Below are 6,244 nucleotides of genomic sequence, written 5' to 3'. Positions count from 1 at the left end.
AAAATAACTTAATTAAAGTTCTTTAAAAATTTTCATGGCTCACCTAAGATCCTCTCACAACTCACCAGTGTGCCATGGCACACTGATTGAAAATCACTGCTCTAACCTTTTATTTCTTTTAGGTTTTTTTTTCTATGTTGTTTTCTTTTATCTTAAAAAAAGAACCTCTTAAACTAATTTTGGTGTCTGTGTATAATTGAAAAATAATTTTAATAATTCCATTTCTGGATTAAACATTTAATTAGGAATTAATTTTTAGAAAGAAATGGACAAGACTAATTTTTCTTAATTACAGTAGTAAAGCTACTGAATTTTTAAATCTCTTTTCTTTTGAGAGCATCATGGATCCAGAGTCAGAAGACCTGGATTTAAGTGGATGTTTTTTACTGGTAGTGTTACCTTGTTCAAGTTATAGATTTCAAAGCTCAGTTTCCTATGTCTAGAAAGAGTGTGATAATATTGGCCTGTTTTGTGAGGTTCTTATAAGACAGTGTAGGGGAAAGTTGATGAACTCTTCACTGAGGTGCTGACATTTTAGGTCAGGAAGCCTGAGAAGGTTCTTATTAGGTGGAAGAAATGGAAAGTTCTTTAGATAGGGTGTAGGGACCAGAAGGGTCACACCTTCAGATGAGATGGAGATTTGGGCATAAACATTTAGAATAGTAGGTAGTTAAATCATGTGAATAGATAAAATCAGCCTGGGAGAACTTTTCTTTTGGTTTCTTTCTTTTTTTTCCAGACAGAATCTTACTCTGTTACCCTGGGTAAAGTGCTGTGGTGTCATCATAGCTCCCAGCAATCTTAAATTTCTGGACTCAAGCGATCCTTCTTGTCTCTGCCTCCAGAGACAGCAGGCACCCGCCACCATCCCTGGCTAGTTTTTCTTTTAGTAGAGGTGGGGTCTAGCTCTTGCTCAGGCTGGTCTTGAATTCATGAGATCAATGGATCCACCCACCTCGGCCTCCTAGAGTGTTGGGATTACAGGTGTGAGCCACTGCGCTTGGTCTCCTTAAGCCCACTTTTATACATCTCATCATCTTTAAGTGGAGAAGATTTAAATCCCTTGAGCCCTAATTAGTTTTGGTAACTGATCTTATTGCTTCTGTTTAGTTGATTGAAATTTATGTTCACTGTATCTGGTTCTAGAGATGTTAACATATTTGCTTACTGTGCATATAGAGTGGAGACTTTTTTTATTTGTCAGGGGCATGTTAAATAATAGACAATCTCAATGTTCTATTGATCTTTTACTAAGGAAATCTCAACATTTGTTCCAAGGTGTTTCTTGGCAAAAGAAGAAACCGTGTCCTGGTATCTGCAAACGTATTCTTAGTAAATAAGACAAAGAGCTGACTGTGTAAGGATTGCCATTTCAGTGCTACAGTAGGGTTCCAATTATGATGTAATTTCATTCTTGAGAATGAAATACTTTAAATTAAATACGATTTTACTACATTGAACAAAAATTGGATGAAATATTGCCTATTTTCCAACAGATTGTGTTTCATTTTATTTAGCTTTGCTTGCGATTCTTCTTGGAGTAGAGTCAGTTCTGACTTTTATATTTTATATTCACAAATAGTCAAGAAATATTCATCTGTTGATGTAGGGACTTATTTTTAAAATCACTGGTCTGGTGAACTCTGAGGAGAAAATCTCGAATACTTAAATTTCAAGCCTTACCATTAAACTATAAGATGAGAGAAAAAATTTAGCATTTGGAGCCATGGTACTAGAGCTGAATGATGAAAACAAACACAGCAGACAGATGGTTGGTTGAAATGTTCTTTTTACTATACGAAAAGTTATAAACGCTCATAGAATGACAAATGTATTGTAGTGAAATAATTTGACAGTTTTGCACTTGTGTATATAAATAAACTCCTGACAAAACAAATCGCCTGCAGTCCAAATTCAAAATTTAAAGTGAAAAGCCCAAAGTGGAATAATCAAGAAGGAAATGATTTTTCTTTATTTCATATCATTATGACTAACAGAGAGGTTTGTGTATTTATGAAGACTTATTTGTCATGTCATCTAGAAAGTGTTCATAGATGCTCAAAAGTCAACAATTTATATCTGCTCATTGATGGGCTCAGTATACTGCTGGTAGGAACCAGCCTAATTAGAAGGCTGGTCAGCGTCTTTGATTCAGGTGAGTGAGCTGGCATGGCAGCTGGACAAGGGAGAGACTAGTGGGTAAAGCCACGTCCTTGTTTTGTGCTCCCGTAACAAAGTTTCTAAGACTGGGTAGTTGATAAAGAATAGAATTTCATTTCTCATGGTTCTGGAGGCTGGGAAGGTCAACGCAGGTTCTGTTGTCTGGTGAGGGCTGCTTTCTGCTTCCAAGGTGGCTTCTTATTGCTGTGTGCTTGGGAGGAAATTAATCCTGTGTCCTTACATGACGGAAGGCAGAAGGGGAGAGAACTGAATGCTATTTGAAGCCTCTTTGAGAAGGGCCTTAAGCTCCTGTCCTCATGACCTAATCATACCTTAAAGGCCTCACTTCTTAATACCGTCACATTGGCCATTAAGTTTCAACATCTGCATTTTGGAGGGGACACATTCAAACCATAGTAGGCTGGTTCCGAAATTTCAGTTGGCAGAGATACGTGTTACCCGACCTTATTCTTGGAATGGGTTTTCTCCAAGCTTCTTAACAAGAATGTGGTCATGAAGGCTGAGGGGGAAATTAGTATAATACGGGGGCAGACTAGAAGGGGGGGCAGATTGCATAGGACCTTGTAAATCATTATGAGAATTGGATTTTACTCTTGAGAAGAGAAAGAAGGCTATGAACGGTTTTTGAGTAGAATGGGCATTTATTTATTTTAATTATTTATTCATTTACTTTTTTTTTTTTAGAGACAGAGCCTCACTTTGTCACCCTTGGTAGAGTGCCTTGGCGTCACAGCTCACAGCAACCTCCAGCTCTTGGGCTTAGGTGATTCTCTTGCCTTAGCCTCCTGAGTACCTGGGACTACGGGCACTCGCCATAATGCCCGGCTATTTTTTTTCCCCTGTTTTTGTTGCAGTTTGGCCTGGGCCGGGTTTGAACCTGCCACCCTCAGTATATGGGGCCGGTGCCCTACTCACTGAGCCACAGGTGCTGCCCTAGAATATACATTTAGATGGTAGTCAGTGACTATTACGTGCTGACTTTGTGCCAGATATGTTCCTGCCTTCAAAGTACTTAGGACCTGTTTGTTTCTAATGTTTTTTACAAATAACTTAAAAAATTATAGAAGTAGTTTATTAATTCAATAAATATGAGTGCTTTTTGTATGCAAGGTGTTGTTCTTGGAGAAGAAGGGCATCTTAACTATTTTTTTCTTTTTCTTTTTTTTTTTTTGAGACAGAGTCTTGTTCTTTTGCCTAGGCTAGAATATAGCGGTGTCATCATAGCTTGCAGCAACCCCAAACTCTTGGGCTCAGGCAATCCTACTGCCTCAGCCTCCTGAGTACATGATATTAACAGTTCTCTGCCACAATACCTGGCTAATTTTTCTATTTTTTATAGATACAGGGTCTTGTTCTTGCTTAGGCTGATCTCAAACTCCTGAGCTCTCCTGCCTTGTACTCCCAGAGTGCTAGGATTACAGGCGTGAGCCACTCTCAGCCATTTTAACCGTTCTAAAGTGTGTAGCTCAGTGACATTAAGTACATTGACATCGTGCAACCCATCACTACCACATCCATTTACGGAACTCTTTTCATGTTGCAGAACTGAAACTGTGTACCCATTAAATAAATACCCATTTTGTCCTCTGCCCAGCCCCTGGCAAACAGTATTTTACTTTCTTTCTCTGTGATTTGACTATTCTAGGTATGTCAGATAAGTGGAATCCTGCAATGTTTGTCCTTTTTTTGACTCATTTATGTCACTGAGCAACATGTCTTCAAAGTTCATCCATGTTATAGCGTGTGTTAGAATTTCCTTCCTTTTGGCTTGGCGCCCGTAGCACAGTGGTTATGGTGCCAGCCACATACACCAAGGGTGGCCGGTTCGAACCTGACCTGGGCCAGCTAAACAACAATGACAAATGCAACAGAAAAATGGCCAGGCATTATGGTGGGCGCCTGTAGTCCCAGCTACTTGGGAGGCTGAGGCAAAAGAGTCACTTAAGCCCAAGAGTTGGAGGTTGCTGTGAGCTGTGACGCTACAGCACTCTACCTAGGGCAACATAGTAAGACTCTGTTTCATTAAAAAAAAAAAAAAAAAAGAATTTCCTTCCTTTTTGTGGCTGAATAATATTACATTATGTGGATATATCACATTTTGTTGATCCGTTTGTCTCTTAATAGGAACTTGTGTCACTCCCACCATTTGGCCACAGTGAATAATGGTGCAATAAACATAGGTATACAAATATTTGTTAGAGACTCTACTTTCAGTTATTTTAGGTATACATCCAGAAATCCAGAAAATAAATTTAAGGAGTTTTTTTTTTTTTTTTTAAAGGTTGGGAAAAGTCGATGAGGCTTAAATGCTGATTGGAAGGAGGCAGTAGAGAAGGGGGTCAGACAGAGCGAGATGGGTTCTTTACCCCATAACTCCTTATGGGGTTACTGTCCCATCCAAATATTCATAGCTACACGCCTATGGATCATGTCTTCAGTTTTTATAGGACGCTGTGGTGACCTACTTGTACTATTTCCTCTTTTCTTGGTCCTCATGATACAAGGAGTATAAATGCATGTTGTCTGAGCTCACGGAGGGCTTTTCTCTCCTGGTTCCCTGGCTTTGGAACTCCAGGGCTTTTATATTTGTTCTTTGAAAGCAGTTTTTCCTCTGTATCAGTTTGTAGAACACTTTTGTGTACTTTTTCTTTAGTTGAGCTATCAGAACATTAACTTTAAAGAATGTGTTAGTCCCGGATAGTCCAGTGATTAGGAACAAAACAAAACAAAGGATGTCTTGTGTTGCTTAGTGTCAACTGGAATCAGGAATGCTGTAGGATTTTGGAGACAGGAATGATCACTGAAGACTTGAGCTGCTAGAGAAAGTGAGTTTTGATTTAGGCCTTGACACAAGGATTGAGAAAGAGTGAAGAGGCCATGCGTGGTGGCTCATGTCTGTAATCTGAACACTCTGGGAGGCCGAGGTGAGTAGATTGCTTGAGCTTAGGAGTTTGAGACCAGCCTGAGCAAGAGTGAGACCCTGTCTCTAAAAATTAGTGGGCATTATGGCAGGTGCGGTGAGGCCCTGTAGTCCCAGCTACTCGGGAGGCTGAGGCAAGAGGATTGCTCAAGCCCAAGAGTTTGAGATTGCTATGAGCTATAACACCATGACACTCAATCTAGGCTGGCAGAGGGAGACTTTTAACTCAAAAAAAGAAAGAAAGGGTGAAGGGTATTCTCGGCAGGGAAAAACGAGGAGTGATAGTGAACTATTCTGAGAGTGGACCAGTTTGGATAAAGAGGAGAGTTCCTAGAGTTTCTTTCTAAGAGTTGTGGGAAACAAGATTCGAAAAGTTGCTAAGAGTATGAAGGAAATTAGACTTTAACTTCCATTCTAAGAATAGGAATTGATGATTACAAATGATATTGCAATGGTCTTTGGGAAGATTAACCTGGCATTGCATGGAGAATAGATCGGAGAAATTGGTAATAGCAGAACCATAAAGGAGACTGTCAAGAAAAGTCTGTGAGGAATGTGATAATGATTTGGATTCCATGGGTCTAAGTAGATGTGATGAGGAAGGAAAGGGAGCAACATTATGAAAGAAGGATGTATAGATTTGGGTGGGGGAGAGCCCGAATCCAGGCTTCAAGATTTCAAGTTTCACTTGAATGTTAGGACTGCTGACAGAAGTGGGGAAGGGCTGAGAGGATGTTTGGGAAGGTGAAAGCACATTTTCATTGGTAATGTGGAATTGTAGTGAGCAGAGCTGGGGCTATAGACGTATATATTAGAATGTATTGAGATGAGAGAGCAGTATATAGAATTAATCAGTTTTTGTCAAAAGTCTGTTCTTGAGATACATGTATGGTTGTTAATCTCAAACTCATAGGCTGAAGCAATCCTTCTGCCTCAGCCTCCCAAGTAGCTGGGACTGTAGGTGTGCATCACCAGGCTTGGCCTTGTGTGTTCTTATTAAAGAGGTCAGTGTAAATATAGTTGGAAATGTAAGAACATAGTATCTAAAATACATTAAGCCAAAATAATGTGAGCAGTCAAAAGAATACAAATGGCTGCCCTGTGAGTAATCAAGGGAGCAAACGTTCTTCCTACTGTCTTTTA

At 39.6% G+C, this 6,244-nt stretch overlaps 1 protein-coding gene across 2 annotated transcripts in view; it reads left to right on the top strand.

Annotated features, from left to right (window-relative positions):
- Nucleotides 1-6,244, top strand: part of AP3B1 (adaptor related protein complex 3 beta 1 subunit) — a 256,948-nt gene that overhangs the window by 5,903 nt on the left and 244,801 nt on the right. The window lies entirely within an intron of this gene.

The sequence above is a fragment of the Otolemur garnettii genome, unplaced genomic scaffold, assembly GCF_000181295.1.
Source record: "Otolemur garnettii isolate 467f Iridium unplaced genomic scaffold, OtoGar3 scaffold00017, whole genome shotgun sequence".
In the NCBI taxonomy this organism is placed as follows: Eukaryota; Metazoa; Chordata; class Mammalia; order Primates; family Galagidae; genus Otolemur; species Otolemur garnettii.
The sequence above is the reverse complement of the archived record's forward strand: the minus strand, read 5'-3'. Positions and strand labels throughout refer to the sequence as shown.